Source organism: Trichosurus vulpecula, chromosome 2 (assembly GCF_011100635.1).
Source record: "Trichosurus vulpecula isolate mTriVul1 chromosome 2, mTriVul1.pri, whole genome shotgun sequence".
Classification (NCBI taxonomy): Eukaryota; Metazoa; Chordata; class Mammalia; order Diprotodontia; family Phalangeridae; genus Trichosurus; species Trichosurus vulpecula.
This window is the reverse complement of record NC_050574.1, coordinates 447,237,947-447,257,540: the sequence shown is the minus strand read 5'-3', so window position 1 is coordinate 447,257,540 and position 19,594 is coordinate 447,237,947.

The following is a 19,594-nucleotide window of genomic DNA, read 5'->3' as shown; positions in this document are numbered from 1 at the left end:
TTTGGAGGTAGATACACATCACTCAATGGCTGAAAGAAGGAGAAAGAATGGCCATTTTTCAGAGAAACTCTAGAGAATATCCTAGTTAAAATTCATGTCGGAACAACTAAGAGGTTCAATATTATTAGGGAAAATGAGGCATGAAAAAAAATAAAAGAAAAAGAAAATCCTCAAAAACAAAATTAAACCTCATAATGCCCCCTCTCCCAACCTTGGGCCATGGTGAGGTTATATTGATTGTCCTCACTTTATAGATAAAGAGACTATGGCTAGAGAATTTACTTGGTTTTCCCAAGTACTCATAGCTAATAAATAGAAAAGTTGAGTTCTAAACCCAGTGTCCCACATCCAAAGCTAATTCTCCTTCTAGAATTATTCTGGATTAAAAGATAGAAGTCTCACTTGATATAGGTTGTAATAATGATAATAATGATAATAGCAACTTACATGTACATATAATTTTTACAGTATTTTGAATCTTTTATGTACATTATCACCTTTGACCTTCACAACAATGTGAGGGACATGCCATTGTTTCGCCTCTTTTACAGTTGAGCAAAATGAGATGTTACAAGTTCCATAAATATTGCTATCCAACATATTCCAGGGCCAAATCATGAATAAGGGCTTCTTAGTTCAATTTGAGGAATATCATTGCTTACTGATTCTATTATAATTCCTTAAATTTCCTTGGGAAGACTTTTGGAAATTTTACTTCTCATCTGCAATGCCAATTAGTGATTCTCCAAGTGAATGGTTATACACCCACATCAAGCAGCCACTTGGTCCAAGGGTTGGAAAAAATATTGCTTCTCCTCCATGATTCCATAGTATATATTGTTACACCCTGTGGAACTTTAAGAACATAGACAGAAAAGAGCTTTCCTTATAGTGTAACACCTTAAGCATTAATGGAGTCATATAAATCTGCCAGACATGATCTAGGATTTTTCTAACTACATCTATGATAGAAAAATGATAAGAAGAACTGCCAAAATCAAGCATCCTGTTATATTTTTCCCGATAGTGTAAAATATGTTGCAAATTTAAAGAATTTTTAATCTATACTATTCAATACAATGCAATTGTATGCTAATCAGCAATATATTGTTCTCACATTTAATACTGATTTGAATAAACTACAATGTAATATCTTAAATTAATATTAAGAGCAGTTCACTCATGCAGGCTATTTTCTTTTATTATTTCTCTCTTTGAGAGGTAATCCTTAGAGAAATGTGAGGGTTGTCACTATACCCTGGTGCTTGGGGGCATTTCCTATCTAAGATCACCTGAGTTGTAAGTAGAAATCTTACATTTTTTTACATTCCTCATACTATTCCTGGGACTGCATTAATACACAGTAAAATTCCTGAAGAATCCTCTGAAATATAACAAAAAATCTGTATTATTTCATTTTATACCAACTCCTTACCTTTGACCAATTTGCACCTATATAGAGGTCTATCTGGATATAAGAATAATTTTTTTTCAAATGTGGGGTTTCTAGGCAGCCTCCTTGTGCAATCATTGTATTATATTCACCTATTATGAATATATTATTTATTTACTAATTTGTGAATATCTGACCAAATTTAATAAACAAATCTCAAAGGAACAGAAGAGAAGGGGCCACAGCTATTTCTCCTTTCTCTTCCGCATCCTGCTGGGGCTACAGTTAGACCTTAAGTGTATCAGGTAAGGAAAAGAGTTTTTATGAACTAGTGTGGCTATATCTCACTCTCCAAGTGGTAAAAGACACCTAGGATTCACACAACTGGTTAATGACATTCCTTTATTATATGATAAGAAATAGACCTGGGATTTCAGTGCTATAGGAAAGCTCCTAGAGAGGAACCTGCTCTGCCAATAAGGTAATAAATCACCTTCTTTCTGGGATCAAGACGTTTGGATCACTGAAATGTTCCGTGAATCTCCCAGGGTCACACAATGACTGTTATAAGTTGGACTTGAACTCAAGTCTTCCTGGCTTTAAGACTACCTATCTACTACAATGAACTGCCTCTGCAAGCCATCTGCAATATGCCTCTGCTTTTTTCCTCTCACTCTCTTCTTAACCTCTTACAATTTGGTTTTCCAATTTAGTATTCTATGGAAACTGCTATCTCTAAAGTTACCAATGATCACTTAGTTGCCAATCAATGACTGCCAAGTCTACCTGTCTAACCCTAAACCTCTACTGACCTCCAATCTTGCCTTTCAAACACTTAGGACTGGATGTCCAGTAAACATCTTAAACTCAACTGTCCAAAATGGACTCATTATCTTTCCCCTAAAGTTTCTCCTCTTCCTGCCTTCTCCATTACCATAGAGGACAACACCATCTTCCCAGTCCATCAGACTCACAAAATAGCTATCATTCTTAACTCCTCACTCTCATCTCCTCTTATTTAGTCTGTCTACACAGCCTGTTGATTTCACCTTTGCATGTTGTTTAGCCACTTGGGTCATGTCTGGCTTTTTGGGACCCAATTTTGGGATTTTCTTGGAAAAGATAGTAGAACTGTTTGCCATTTACTCCCGAGATCATTTCACAGAGAAGCAAATGAGGCAAACAGGGTTAAATGACTTGCTCAGCCAGGGTCACACAGCTAGTCTGAGGCCAGATTTGAACTCAGGTTTTCCTGATGCCAGGTCTTGTACTCTATCAACTTTACTACTTAGTTACACCTTTTCTTTCTTCTCTTCTCTGACCCTGCCACCACTCTGGTACAAACCTTTATCACCTCACACATGAATTATTTCAATAACTTGCTGATGGATCTGCCTATATTGCCATTCTCCATTCAGCCAACAAAATAATTTTCCTAAGGTGCAGTTCAATCATGTGAATAACCCCACCAATAAACTCAGCTGCTTCCCTATTGCCTCCAGGATCAAATATAAAATGACAGTTTGGCATTCATTTGTTACCACCCCCCTCCCCAACACACACACACACACACACACACACACACACACCCCCCTTTCCAGTCTTCTTACACTTTATTCTTTACCTCAAACTCTACAGTGACACTGGCATCTGTTTCAACAGTCTAGCTAGCAGCTGCTGTGAGGGTGTAAAACCAACAACAACCAGATCACAGAATGCTGCAAGCCCAGGTCCCTTTGATCTGCTTTATTAAAGAAAGAAACGTTAAGGGGTTAACAATCTTACTTTAATCCAGCATACAAATATCATTTACTTAGTTTAGGGGGAAAAACCAGCACCCTGAATTACAGACCAAATACAATTTGTAGTTATCAACATTTGAGTCTTCAGCCAGGGAGTTCATTACAAGGCTGGCCCAGAGTCACAAGCCACTCCTGCTGTGGCTCAAAACTCCAAGAGAGAATGCTAACTTCTGAGCTTATATATCCTGTTCAGGGCCCCGAGGGCCCAGAGCTCACCCAGGCTGGGTGTGGAAAAGTTTCCCATATCACATCAGATACAAATCAATGACTCCCAATTGTCTCAGTGCTGAGAAATACAAAAACATCCCACTTTGTCTGCCCCATTCAAACAAAGGCCCCAATCATTAAAAGTCAACAGCAAAAACTCCCACCTTAATTACTATTACAGCATCCCAAGTATTCTACAAATAAGACAATCATCTCTGGGCCCTCAGCATTTTCTCTGACTGTCCAACCTGCCTGGAAAACCTGCCTCCTCATCTCCACCTGCTATCTTCTCTTAAGTCCTAACTAAAATTCCATGCTCTACGGAAAGACTTTCCCAATTCTTAATTCTAGTGACTTCTCTCTTTTACTTCCTACTCAATCTGAATATGGTTTGTTTTCCCCAACATAATTGTTTGCATGTCTCTTCCATTAGATTGTGAGCTCCTTGAGAGCAGGGACTATCTTTTGCCTCTTTCGCATTTCTAACACAGTTTCTTGAGCTACTTTATAAGGTGGTACTTGATAAATGATTATTGAATGACAGACCTACTATTAAATCAGGAAAAAGAACTCAGGTCTTCTGACTATCAGACAGCTGTTTTCATACATCTACAAGACACTTTAACTAACAACTAGTAGACTGCTAATTTTGATAAAATTAACATTAACCATCATATGCATCATAGATAAGCTCTCATGTTTTATGCATGTTCCACTATAGGAAGCAATCATTCAAACATATTTATCAATTTATTTTTAATAATGATTAGCAGAGACATTTAGAGATATTTTCCCTATGATTACAGGGTGAATATGTATGAAAGGTGGGATGTGAACTCGGATTTTCCTGACTACAAGGCCAGCATTGTGATACACTATGCCATCCTATTTTCCAACTCTGAATTTGTAGTGGTAGGGAATGGTGAGCAAGAGAAGGACATTGCTAGGATTTTTTACAGATTTCATGTTTATATTCAGGAAATATAATTTATTTGGGATAATGAAAATATCTAATTCTGCTTATATGAAAATGACAGAGAGAGGCAGTGCAAGATGGTGGAGTAAAGGCACGGACTTGCTGAAACTCTCCTCAAAACCCCTCCACATACCTCTTAATAATGACTCTAAAAAATTGTAGAGCAAGAGAACCCACAAAAATACAGAGTGAAACAATTTTCTAGGTGAAGAAAACTTAGAAAGTGAGTACGAAAGATGTGTTACACCAGGGTGAGAGAGGAGCTCAATCCACTGCAGGCCAGACCAGCACAAGCCAGGCTCTAATAAACCAGAGGAGACCTCATGAGCCACTGAATCAGCCCACAGATGGTAAAGAGGTCAAACAACTGGTCAGAAGGAGATTACAAGGGTCTTTTTGCTGGTATTGAGGCAGGACTCCCTTGCTTTGCCCATACTTGGATCCAGGTCATAGTCATTGGTGTCAGACACAGAACAAGGAGGACTACTAGCACACCAGAGCTTGTGGCCATAAAGTAGTATGGAGGGGACTTCCAGGGACAGAGCCAAGATGGCGGCTGAAAAGCAGGGACTTGCGTGAGCACCCCGCCAGGTCCCTCCAAAAAACTATAAAAAATGGCTCTGAAAAAATTCTAGAACTGCAGAATCCACAAAATAGCAGAGGGAAGCAGAGATCTAGCCCAGGACAGCCTGGATGGTCTCTGGATGAGGTCTGTCACGCATGGAGCAGAGGGGAGTGGAGCTCAGCATGGGCCGCGGCAGGACCAACCAGACCAGCAACAGGCTGGAACAGGCCCTAGCACACTGAATCAGTGAGCTGTGGCAGTTACCAGACTTTGAAACCCACAAATACTAAAGACAACAGAGAAGGTTAGTGGGAAAAGCTGTGGGGGACAGAGTTCTCAGTTCAGCCACTGCCCCAGGGGCAGCGGGGGAGGTGCAGCTACAGAACTATAGCTGCAGTTACTTCCGGCCCCAGGCCCACTTGGTGGGAGGAGTTAAGTGGCAGATCAGAGCAGGAATACAGAGCCTGCTTAAGATTTGCATCAGGTCTGGTTTGGTGGTTCTTGAGGAAGGAGAAGTGTTGGTGTGACAGAGCTGGCTATATACAAATAGCTCTGAAATCAACAGCTCATCCCCTCAAGCTTGGAACAAAGTACTCTTTGCTCTAAAAGCAGTCATACCCCACTGAAAAACTCAAGGGTCAAGTAGGTTGGCTGGGAACATGGCCAGGCAGCAAAAACGCACCGAGATTCAGTCTCAGACTTTGGAATCTTTCTTTGGTGACAAAGAAGACCAAAACATACAGCCAGAACAAGTCAACAAAGTCAAAGAGCCTACATGAAAAGCCTCCAAGAAAAACATGAACTGGTGTCAGGCTGTGGAAGAGCTCAAAAAAGATTTGGAAAAGCAAGTTAGAGAAGTAGAGGAAAAATTGGGAAGAGAAATGAAAAGGATGCGAGAAAACCGTGAAAAACAAGTCAATGACTTGCTAAAGGAGACCCAAAAAAATACTGAAAAAAAAATTGAAGAAAACAACACCTTAAAAAACAGACTAACTCAAATGGCAAAAGAGCTCCAAAAAGACAATGAGGAGAAGAATGCCTTGAAAGGCAGAATTAGCCAAATGGAAAAGGAGGTCCGAAAGACCACTGAAGAAAATACTAACTTAAAAATGAGATTGGAAGAAGTGGAAGCTAGTGACTTGATGAGAAATCAAGATATGATAAAACAGAACCAAAGGAACAAAAAAGTGGAAGACAATGTGAAATATCTCATTGTAAAAACCACTGACGTGGAAAATAGATCCAGGAGAGATAACTTAAAAATTATTGGACTACTTGAAAGACATGATCAAAAAAAGAGCCTAGATATCATCTTTCAAGAAATTATCAAGGAAAGCTGCCCTGATATTCTAGAGCCACAGGGTAAAATAGAAATTAAAAGAATCCATCAATCGCCTCCTCAAATAGATCCCAAAAAGAAAACTCCTAGGAACATTGTCACCAAATTGCAGAGCTCCCAGGTCAAGGAGAAAATACTGTCAGCAGCCAGAAAGAAACAATTTGAGTATTGCGGAAAAACAATCAGGATAACACAGGATCTGGCAGCTTCCACATTAAGGGACTGAAGGGCTTGGAATACAATATTCCGGAGGTCAGTGGAGCTAGGATTAAAACCAAGAATCACCTACCCAGCATAACTGAGTATCATGCTCCAAGTCAAAATATGGATTTTCAGTAAAATAGAGGACTTTCAAGCTTTCTCAGTGAAAAGATCGGAGCTGAATAGAAAATTTGACTTTCAAACACAAGAATCAAGAGAAGCATGAAAAGGTAAACAAGAAAGAGAAATCATAAGGGACTTACTAATGTTGAACTGCTTTGTTTACATTCCTACATGGAAAAATGATCTGTATGATTCATGAGACCTCAATATCATAGTAGCTGAAAGGAATATTGCATATATGTGTGTGTGTGTATGTGTGTATACATATATATACATGTGTGTGTCTATGTATGTGTATATGTAGGTATATGTATATATATATGTGTGTGTGTATGTATGTATATACACACACGCACACACAGAGGGCACAGGGTGAGTTGAATATGAAGGGATGATATCTAAAAAAATAAAATAAAATTAAGGAATGAGAGAGGAATATATTGAGAGAGGGAGAAAGGGAGAGATAGAATGGGGTAAATTATCTCACATAAAAGTGGCCAGAAAGAAGATGGCGGCTGGGAAGCAGGGACCAGCCTGAGCTCCCTGCCGAGCCCCTCCAAAAACCTATAAAAAATGGCTCTGAACCAATTCTAGAACGGCAGAACCCACAGAACAGCAGAGGGAAGCAGGGCTCCAGCCCAGGACAGCCTGGATGGTCTCTGGGTGAGGTCTATCCCACACGGAGCTGGGAGCTGGGAACGGAGTGGAGCAGAGCCCAGCCTGAGCAGCGTGGACCAACAAGACCAGCAACCAGGCAGAGCATGCCCTAGCGCCCTGATTCAGTGAGCTGCGGCAGTTACGAGACTTCTCAACTGACAAATACCAAAGACTGCTGAGAAGGTTAGTGGGAAAAGCTGCGGGAGTGGAAGGAGTTCGCGGTTCGGCTTCCAGCCCTGGGGGTAGCGGAGGTGTGGCAGCTACGGCTGCTGCTGCTTCCAGCTCCAGGCCCACCTAGTGGGAGGAATTAAGTGGCGGATCAGAGCAGGGGTGCACAGCCTGCCGAAGATCTGAGCCCAGTTCGGGTTGGGGGTTCTTGGGGAAGGAGCAGTGCTGGTGTGGCAGAGCTGGCACCTCCCCCCCAAACGTGGAACATAGAACTCTGTAGTCTACGAGCAGTCATACCCCACTGAAAAACTCAAAGGTCAAGTTAGTTGGCTGGGATTATGGCCAGGCAGCAAAAACGCACCGAGATTCAGTCTCAGACTCTGCATTCTTTCTTTGCTGACAAAGAAGACCAAAACATACAGACAGAAGAAATTAATAAAGTCAAAGAGCCTACAACAGAAACCTCCAAGAAAAACATGAACTGGTCCCAGGCCATGGAAGAGCTCAAAAAGGATTTGGAAAAGCAAGTTAGAGAAGTAGAGGAAAAATTGGGAAGAGAAATGAGAAGGATGCGAGAAAACCGTGAAAAACAAGTCAATGACTTGCTAAAGGAGACCCAAAAAAATACTGAAAAATACACTGAAGAAAACAACACCTTAAAAAACAGACTAACTCAAATGGCAAAAGAGCTCCAAAAAGACAATGAGGAGAAGAATGCCTTGAAAGGCAGAATTAGCCAAATGGAAAAGGAGGTCCGAAAGACCACTGAAGAAAATACTACTTTAAAAATTAGATTGGAGCAAGTGGAAGCTAGTGACTTGATGAGAAATCAGGATATTATAAAACAGAACCAAAGGAATGAAAAAATGGAAGACAATGTGAAATATCTCCTTGGAAAAACCACTGACCTGGAAAATAGATCCAGGAGAGATAATTTAAAAATTATTGGACTACCTGAAAGCCATGATCAAAAAAAGAGCCTAGATACCATCTTTCAAGAAATTATCAAGGAGAACTGCCCTGATATTCTAGAGCCACGGGGCAAAATAGAAATTGAAAGAATCCATCGATCGCCTCCTCAAATAGATCCAAAAAAGAAATCTCCTAGGAGTATTGTCGCCAAATTCCAGAGCTCCCAGATCAAGGAGAAAATACTGCAAGCAGACAGAAAGAAACAATTTGAGTATTGTGGAAACCCAATCAGAATAACCCAGGATCTGGCAGCTTCTACCTTAAGAGATCGAAGTGCTTGGAATGCGATATTCCGGAGGTCAATGGAGCTAGGATTAAAACCAAGAATCACCTACCCAGCAAAACTGAGTATCATGTTCCAAGGCAAAATATGGATTTTCAATAAAATAGAGGACTTTCAAGCTTTCTCAGTGAAAAGACCAGAACTGAATTGAAAATTTGACTTTCAAACATAAGAATCAAGAGAAGCATGGAAAGGTAATCAAGAAACAGAAATTGCAAGGGACTTACTAAAGTTGAACTGTTTTGTTTACATTACATTACATATATATATATATATATATGTTTATGTATATATATATAAGTGAATGTGTATGTATGTATATATCTATGCATATATATATGTGTGACACAGGGTGAGTTGAAGATGAAGGGAAGATATCTAAAAGAAATAAAATGAAATTAAGGGATGAGAGAGCAACATACTGAGAGAGGGAGATAGGGAGAGATAGAATAGGGTGGATTATCTCACATAAAGGTGGCAAGAGGAAGCAGTTCTGTGGGAGGAGGGGAGAGGGCAGGTGAGGGGGAATGAGTGAACCTTGCTCTCATCAGATTTGGCCTGAGGAGGGAATACCATACATACTCAGTTGTGTATCTTACCCCACAGGAAAGAAGAGGGAGGAAGATAAAAAAAAATAAAAGGGGGGGGATGATGGAGGGGAGGGCAAATGGGGGTGGAGGTAATCAAAAACAAACACTTTGGAAAGGGGACAGGGTCAAGGGAGAAAATTCAATAAAGCGGGATGGATTGGGAAGGAGCAAAATGTAGTTAGTCTTTCACAACATGAGCATTGTGGAAGGGTTATACATAATGATACACATGTGGCCTAGGTTGAATTGCTTGATTTCTTAGGGAGGGTGGGTGGGAAGGGAAGAGGGGAGAGAATTTGGAACTCAAAGTTTTAAAATCAAATGTTCAAAAACAACAAAAGTTTTTGCATGCAACTAAAAATTAAGATACACAGGCAATGGGGCGTAGAAATTTATCTTGCCCTACAAGAAAGGAAGGGAAAAGGGGATGAGAGGGGAGGGGGGGTGATAGAGGGGAGGGCTGACTGGGGAACAGGGCAACCAGAATATAAGCCATCTTGGAGTGCGGGGGAGGGTAGAAATGGGGAGAAAATTTGTAATTCAAGCTATTGTGAAAATCAATACTGAAAACTAAATATGTCAAATAAATAAATTTAAACTAAAAAAAAAATAAAAAAAAATAAAAAGTGGCAAGAAAAAGCAGTTCTCTAGGAAGGGAAGAGGGGGCAGGTGAGAAGGAATTAGTAAATCTTGCTCTCATTGGATTTGACCTGAGGAGGGAATACCATACACACTCAATTGGGTATCTTACCCCACAGGAAAGAAGGAGGAAAAAGATAACAAAGGGGGGATGATAGAAGGGAGGGCAGATGGGGGGAGGAGGTAATCAAAAACAAACACTTTCGAAAAGGGACAGGGTCAAGGGAGAAAATTCAATAAAGGGGGATAGGTTAGGAAGGAGCAAAACATACTTAATCTTTCACAACATGAGTATAGTGGAAGGGTTTCACATAATGATACGCATGTGGCCTATGTTGAATTGCATGCCTTCTTAGGGAGGGTGGGCAGGGAGGGAAGAGCTGAGAGAATTTGGAACTCAAAGTTTTAAAAACAGACGTTCAAAAACAACAACAAAGAAAAAAGTGTTTGCATGCAACTAGAAAATAAGATACACAGGAAATGGGGCATAGAAATTTATCTTGCCCTAAAAGAGAAGAAGGGAAAGGGGGATGGGAGGGGAGTGGGGTGACAGATGGGAGGGCTGACTGGGGAATGGCACAACCAGAATATACACCATCTTGGACTGGGTGGGAGGGTAGAAATGGGGAGAAAATTTGTAATTCAAACTCTTGTGAAAATCAGTGCTGAAAACTAAATATATTAAATAAATTAAATTAAAAAAATAAAACAAAACAGAAAAAAAAAGTAGTGTGGACCCTTCTCATAGTTCCAGGGTAGAAAACATGTTTGTGGTCATTCCCAGACCAGAGAACAGGCCAGGAGAACAGTAATCACCTCTCCTTAGATTATACCAACTTTGAAGAACTGAAAAGTTACAGGTCCCTAGAAGTATCTCTGAGAACAACCACACAAAACCACTGAAGCTTGGGACAGTGTGCCCTATACCCTAGAAGCAGAGCCCTACTTTAATGAAGAGCTACAAATGAAGTAACAGACTGGGTAAAATGAGCAAACAACAGAAAAAAAATTCTGACCACAGAAAGTTACTATGGTGACAAGGAAAATCAAAGCACATACTCAAAAGAAGATAACAAAGTAAAAGCTTATACATTCAAAGCCTCCAAGAAAGATATGAATTGGTCTCAGACCATGTAAGAGCTCCAAAAGGATTTTGAAAATCTATTAAGAGAGGTAAAGGAAAACTTGGGAAGAGAAATGAGATTGATGAAAGAAAATATTGAAAAAGCAGTCGACAGCTTGGTAAAAGAGACACAAAAAGTACTGAGGAAAATAACACCTTAAAAAGCAGACTAGTCCAAATATAAAATGTGATACAAAAAGCCAACGAGGAGAAGCATGCTTTAAAAAGTAGATTTGGCCAAATGGAAAAAAGACCAAAAAAATTTACTAAAGAAAAAAAAATCTCCTGAAAAAGTAGAATAGGACAAATGGAAGAGGTGGTATAAAGGATCACTGAAGAAAATAATTCCTGAAAAATTTGAATTAAGCAAATGTAAGGAATGACTTTATGAGAAATCAAAAAAAAATAATAAAATGAAAAGAATGAAAAAATAGAAGACAATGTGAAATATCTCATTGGAAAAACAACCGACCTGGAAAATAGATCCAGGATATTTAATTACAAAATCACTGGACTAACTGAAAGCCACAATAAAAAAGGAAGCTAGTCATCATCATTCAAGAAATAGGAAAATTGACCTGATATTCTAGAACAGAGAGTAAAACAGAAATGAAAAGAATCAATTGATCATCTCCTGAAAGACATCCCAAAATGAAAATTGCTGAGAATATTATAGCCAAATTCCAGAGCTCACAGATAAAGGAGAAAACATTGCAGGCAGCCAGAAAAAAGAAATTCTAATGTGGTGGAACCATGGTCAGGATAACATATGATTAGCAGCTTCTACATTAACAGTTTGGAGGGCTTGGGATATGATATTCCAGAGGGCAAAGGAGCTAGGATTATAACAAAGAATCACCTTCCCAGCAAAACTGAGTATAATTCTTCAGGAGGAAAAATGCATATTCAATGAAATAGAAGACTTTCAAGCATTCTTGATGAAAAGACCAGAGCGGAATAGAGATTTTGACTTTCAAATACAAGACTCAAACATTAAAAGATAAACAGGAAATGGAAATCATAAGGGACTCGATAAGGTTAAACTGTTTACATTCCTGCATGGGAAGATGATATTTATAAATCATAAGAAATTTCTCAGTAGTAGAGCAATTAAAAGGAGTATAGATAGTCAGAGGGTGCAGGTGGGAATTGAATTTGCTAGGATGATATCTAAAAAATATAAAATTAAGAGGTGAGAGAGTAATGTAATAGGAGAAGGAAATGGAGAGGTAGAATGGGGTAAGTTACCTCAAATAAAAGAGGCAAGTAAAAGCTTTCACAGTGGAGGGAAGAGGGGGAGGTGAAGGGGAGTCAGAGAACTTTACTCTCATCAAGACTGGCTCAGAGATGGAATAACATACACACTCAATTTGGTATAGAAATCTAACTTCCCTACAGGGAAGGAGGAGGGGAAGGGGATAAAAGAAGACAAGGTGATAGAAAGGAGGGCAGATTTGGGGAGCAAACACTTTTGAAGAGGGACAGGGTGAGAGAGGAGGGAGAATAGAATAAATGGGGGTGAGGAGAATATGATGGAGGGAAATAGAGTTAGAAATGGTAATTGAAAAAAAATTAAAGCCAGTTGCTTGGATAAAAGACTCCTTTCTCAAACATATAGAGAACTGAATCAGAATTTATTTTTAAAAAATAGAGCCATTGCCAATTGATCAAAAGATACAATCAGTTTTCAGATGAAGTGATCAAAGCTATCTGTAGCCATATGAAAAAATTTTCTAACTCACTATTGATTGGAGAAATGAAAACTAAAATAGTTCTGAGGTACTACCTCATATTTATTAGATTGGCTAATAGGACAGAAAATGACAAATTGTGTAAAGGATGTGGGGGGAAATTGGGCATTAATCTACCATTGGAAAAGTTGTGAACTGATTCTACCAGTTTGTAGAGCAATTTGGAACTATATCCTTAGGGCTATAAAACCATGCATACCTTTTGACCTAGAAATACCAATACTAGGTATGTATCCTAAGAGATAAAAATCAAAAAAGGAAAAGGACCTAAATGTACAAAAATATTTATGGCAGATCTTTTCAGGGGATGGGGGAAGAATTGGAAATTGAAGGAATTCCCATCAATTCGGAAATGACTGAACAAATTTTGCTATGTGGTTGTAATGAAATATTATTTTCCTATATGAAGGACTGAGCAGGAGGCTCTCAGAATAAAACCTGGAAAGATTTACATGAGCTGATGCAAAGTGAAATGTACCATGTACAGTGTAACAGCAGTATTGTAAAATGATCAGCTTTGAATGACTTAGGTATTCTCAACAACACAATGATACAAGACAACTGTTAAGGACTTATGATGCAAAATGCTGTCTATCTTCAGAAAAAGAACTGATGGTACCTGAATCAGATTAAAGCACACTTTTTTCTACTTTCTTTTTTTTTCTTGAGGGTTTTTTTAGTCTATTGTTTCTTTCACAACATGACTATTCTGGAAATGTTTTGCATGACTACACATGTATAACCTATAAAAAATTTCTTGCATTCTCAGTGATGTGTGTTGAGAAGGGAGAAAAGGAGATGTTAAAAAATTGTTTTTTACATGTAATTTGGGAAAATACTAAGTAAATTTAAACAAAAGCAGGAAAAAAAATGAGAAAATAATAAGAACATTTTAGGAATAAATTATATATAAATGTTAGGTTGCAGGACAAAGAAGATGAAGGAAGAGACATCTTTTCAAATTCTCATTATTTGTTTTTTTAAAGAGGAATTTTATGCTAGAATGTAATTATACTACCATGGACAGCTAGCTGCCACAGTGTATAGAGTGTGAGGCCTGGAGTTAAGATTCATCTTCATGAATTCAAATGTGGCCACAAATACTTACTAGTGGTGTGATTGTGCACAAGTCACTTAACCCTGTTTGCCTCAGTTTCTTCATTAGTAAAACAAGCTGGAGAATGAAATGGCAAAACACTCCAGTATCATTTCTAAGAAAACCCCAAATAGTGTACTGAAAAGTTGGACATGACTTCAAAACCACTGAACAACAACAAGAAGTGTAACTACAACTTACTCTGCAGAAGAAGAAGCCCCCACAGGTAAGAATCTTTTGAATTAATATTCCTAAAAACGACTCTCACCTCCATTTTTAGGTATACTCCAACGAGATGATTTTGTCCCACTGAATTATATGTGTTGAGGGATAGTGGAAGATTATGGGCTTTAGTCCGTGGTGTTACCACTTCCTGCTCAAGAGGTAATGGACACAAGGCTCAGTTAGACATTGCCAATAAGGTCATTTGTCTTGCATTATTATGTATATTTTCAAAGACTTTTCCTTCCTTCTTTTTTCTTTCCTGCCTTTCTTCTTTCTTTATTTCTTTTCCAAATAAAAAACAAAATTTAAATTAAAAAAATCAATCAATCCAAATTAATAATAGAGAAAAGGTACTGACATGAATAGAAAATGATAATTTGTAAAACATTACATACGTAAATTTACTAATAGACATTACTATAATATATATTATATATTATTTACATATTTATATATTATTCATAGTATATATATGTAAAATTCAAATAGAGGAAAACATGCAGCCACTTCTTATAAACTGAAAAATGATTGCATTAAATAATCTAATAAAATGAAAGCATTACAGACTGGACAAGACAACAAAATTTTATAATCTGTTTCTTTCAAAAACAAATCTAAAGTACAAAGACATACATGAAACAAGGAGAAGGGGCTAGAAAAAAATTCATACTACATCCAGTAAATCTCAAAGGTAGGAGTTATAATTGTACTGCAAGATCAAGCAAACAGAAAACAAATACAATATGTAATGAATTATAGTATACCCAAAGGAAGCATAAACAAGAAAACAGTATCAATGTTTAACTTAATCCTACAAATGTTATAGTATAAATATCTGCAAAGGAAAAAAATAAATTGTATTGCAAAAATCACTTGTAACAAAGTGATACTAGATGACTTTATTAGTCCTGGGTCAGTTGGGCAATTCTGAAAAATAAATATAAAAGGGAATTAAAATTTTGCAGAAATTAGATGTAAAAAGCTTATTTATTATATCTCCCTTAAGGACTGACTGATCATATGAATATGAAACTATAAAATATGAATATATTTTTCATAAGTCCCCTAAACTCCATAAATGACAAATTACACTGATAGTTGATTCTTTAGGAAGGCTAATGAAATTAATAAACCTTTAGCTAATCTGATTAAAAAGAGGCTAGAAAATTAAAAAATTAAAAAATGAACAAGAAGAAACTGCAACAGCATCATAAGAAATAAAAACAAATTATGTGACTCTACCATTCATATTCACATGCCAACAAAACAGAGATCACTGAATAAATTGAGGATTCCATTCAAAAATATAAAACACTAAAACTAACAGAACAGCAAAGAGAAGTCTGAATACAATATCAGAAAAAATAGATTAATTAAAGAACTACCAAAGAATGGGATATAGTCCAGAGAAACTTCTTTCCTTGCTATAATTAAAGAATAATTTTATCTACATTTTAAAGAACAATAGTAACTATTTTATAAAATTATTTGCAAAATTTGAGAAAGAAAACATTGCTAAAATTTTGTTATTAGGCTAATATAACCTAATACCCAAAGAAAAGGAAGATAACTCAAAGGAGAACTACAGACTTATATTTATCCCTCTTTGGTCTGCTTCTAGCTTTCTGGACTTTTTCACCATGAATAAGTTGCCTTCTCACCCTACAATTTTCCTGAGTTGCTCAAACCTTCGCATCCCGAAACATCCCTATGCCTCTGTGGAACTCTTCTTCCATTTGCTTAGTTCTGTAAACTCCATTTTGAGGTAAGGCTCAGGCAACCATCTTTCATTGTTCCTACTATCTTTGCTTCTTACCCTTTCAACTTTGCCATATCTGAAGGTGTACCTTCCTTTCCTAACCTCAGCCACTATTTTTAGCTCATTTATATGTTGTCTTTGCCCATTAGAAAGAAAGTTTCTATATGACAAGGGCTATTTTTCTTTTTGACTTGCATTTGGATACCCAGAACTTTGCACAGTGCCTAGCCCATAGTAAGTATTTACTAAATGATTATTGACTTTAAAATTAAAACAGTATCATTAATATTAGTCAATTCAAAAAGATTAAATAAAAATCTGACAATTTATCTGAGAAATCATTTAATATGGTCACTTTGACTTCATACCAGGATGCCAGGATGGTTCACCATTGGAAAAATCATGAACATAATAATAGCATTATGTGAGAAAGGTCTCCTCTCTGAGTTCCTCTGATATATAACTTTTGCAAATTGTTTATTAATCACAACACAAAAATTATGGAGGTCAAAGAATAGATTTTATTATTATGCTCAAGCATAGGTTCAGGCTTCAGAGAAAACCTAAACAGTCAGGAAGAGTTTTTTTTTTAAGGTTTTTACTTTTTCCCTTTTTTCTGGTTATTCATATTTTATTATTTAATATTTTTTTAGTTTTCAACATTGATTTCCACAAAATTTTGAGTTACAAAATTTCTCCCCATTTCTACCCTCCCACCACCACTCCAATATGGCATATATTCTGATTGCCCCATTCCTCCATCAGCCCTCCCTTCTGTCACCCCACTTCCCACACCAATCCTCTTTCCCCTTACTTCCTTGTAGGGCAAGATAGATTTCTATACCCCAGTGCCTGTATATCTTATTTTCCAGTTGCTTCCAAAAACAACTCTTTTTTGAGCATCCACTTTTAGAACTTTGAGTTCCAAATTCTCTCCCCTCTTTCCTCCACACCTACCCTCCCTAAGAAAGCAAGCAATTCAACATAGGTCACACATGTACCAATATGCAAAACATTTCCACAATAATCATTTTGTGAAAGACTAACTATGTTTCCCTCCCTTCTATGCTGTCCCCTTTCATTCAATTTTCTCCCTTGACTCTGTCCCTTTCTGAAAGTGTTTTCTTTTGATTACCTCCTCCCCCGATCTGACCTCCCTTCTATCATCCCCCTTTTATAACCCTTTCCCCCTACTTTCTGGTGGAGTAAGATACCCAACTGAGTGTGTATGTTATTCTGTCCTCAAATCAAATCCAATGACAGCAAGATTCATTCATTCCCGCTCAACTGCCCCCTCTTCCCTTCCAAAAGAACTGCTTTTTCTTGTAACTTTTATATGAGATAATTTACTCCATTCTATCTCTCCCTTTCTCCCTCTCCCAATGTATTCTTCTCTCACCACTTAATTTTAGTTTACTTTTTAGATATCATCAGTTCACACTCAACTCACCCTGTGCCCTCTGTCTATAGATATGTGTGTGTGTGTGTGTGTGTGTGTGTGTGTGTGTGTGTGTGTGTGTGCATTACCTTCAACTACCCTAATATTAAGAAAGGTCTCATGAATTACAAACATCATCTTTGTAGGAATGTAAACAAAACAGTTCAACTTTAGTAAGTCCCTTGGAATTTCTCTTTCTTGTTTACCTTTTCATGCTTTTATGATTCTTGTATTTGAAAATGAGATTTTCTATTCAGCTCTGGTCTTTTCATTGTAAGAAAACTTGAAAAACTGCATTTTGCCTGGGAACATTATACTCAGTTTTACTGGGTAGGTGATTCGTGGTTTTAATTCCAGCACCTTTGACCTTCAGATTATCATATTCCAAGCCCTTTGATCCCTTAATGTAGAAGCTGCTAGATGTTGTGTTCTCCTGATTGTGTTTACACAATACTCAAATTGTTTCTTTCTGGCTGCTTGTAGTATTTTCTCTCTGACCTGGGAACTCTGGAATTTGTGACAATATTCCTAGGAGTTTTCTTATTGTGACTTTTTTCAAGAGGTGATCAGTGGATTCTTTTAATTTCTATTTTCTCCTCTGGTTCTAGAATATCATGGAAGTTTTCCTTGATAATTTCTTGAAAGAAGATGCCTAGGTTCTTTTTTGATCATGGCTTTCAGGTAGTCCAATAATTTTTAAATTATCTCTCCTGGATCTGTTCTCCAGGTCAGTGGTATTTTTACAATGAGATATTTCACATTGTCTTCCATTTTTTCATTCCTTTGGTTCTGTTTTATTATATCTTGATTTCTCATAAAGTCACTACCCTCCACTTGCTCCAATCTAATTTTTAAGGTGGTATTTTCTTCAGTAGTCTTTTGGACCTCCTTTTCCATTTGGCTAATTCTGCCTTTCAAGGCATTCTTCTCCTCATTGGCTTTTTGGAGCTCTTTTGCCATTTGGGTTGGTCTATTTTTTAAGTTGTTATTTTCTTCAGTATGTTTTTGGTCTCCTTTAGCAAGTCATTAACTTATTTTTAATGATTTTCTTGTATCACTCTCTTTACTCTTCCCAATTTTTCCTCTGCTTCTCTTACTTGCTTTTCTGAATTCTTTTTGAGCTCTTCCATGGCCTGAGACCAATTCAAATTTTTCTTGGAGTCTTTTGATGTAGGCTCTATGACTTTGTTGACATTGTCTGGCTGTATGTTTTGATCTTCTTTGTCACCAAAATAAGATTCTGTAGTCTAAGTCTGAATCAGAGTCATTTTGTGCTGCTTGATCATGTTCCCAGCCAACTACTTGACCTTTGAGCTTTTTGTCAGGGTATGACTTCTTGTAGAGTAGAGAGTACTTTGTCCCAAGCTTTAGAGGCTGTGCTGCTGTTTTCAGAGCTACCTTTATTCCACCATCATCACAAGCTCTGCCACATCCTCAGTCCTCCTCCCCAAAGAACTGCCAACCAGGATCATGATGCAGATCCAAGCAGGGCAAAGCAAGAGAACCCTGCCTCTGTCCCAGCAAAGCTCTGCCTGCCCTCCTGCTCTGATCTGCCACTTATTCCTTCCACCTGGTGAGCCTGGGACTCTGGAAGCAGCTGACACTGAAGCTCTGGAAGCAGCTGCAGGAAAGAAATAAAGACAGGTAAAGATGACAAAAAATTACTCCTGTTTGCTGGTGATATGATACTTTATTTAGAAAATAAAAATGAATCTTTGAAGAAATTGATTGAAGCAACTTATAACTTCATCAAAAATGCCAGTGTGTAAAATAAACACACCTAAAATCACATTTGTATATAATAAAAATACAAGAAGCAATATATAAAAGGAAATTCCATATCAAAAAATACAGAAGACATATGATATCTGCAAGTCACACTGCTACAGGATACTCTAAAGCATCTACAGATTCAATTATAAAACATTAAAGAACAACTTAGCTAAAAGAACTTCAGTCCTGATGTCTTGGCAATGTACATATAGTAATAATGCCAATATCACCAAGGTTAATTTAAAATTTTAATGCAATGTGAAGGAAATTACCAGTGGCCTACTTTGTAGAGTTAGATAAATAGTGACAAAATTCATTCAGAAGAATGAAAGTTCTGCAATATAAAAGGTAATAATAGAACGTTTGGGATGATTTCCAGACCTCAAGATACAGTAAAAAAAAAAGGCACCAATCATGAAAAACATTTTATATTATTTAAATATAAAGAAAATCAATAGAACAAAATAGAAAAGGCAAAATAAGAAACAATAAAAACTCAAAGATTTAGTGTTTC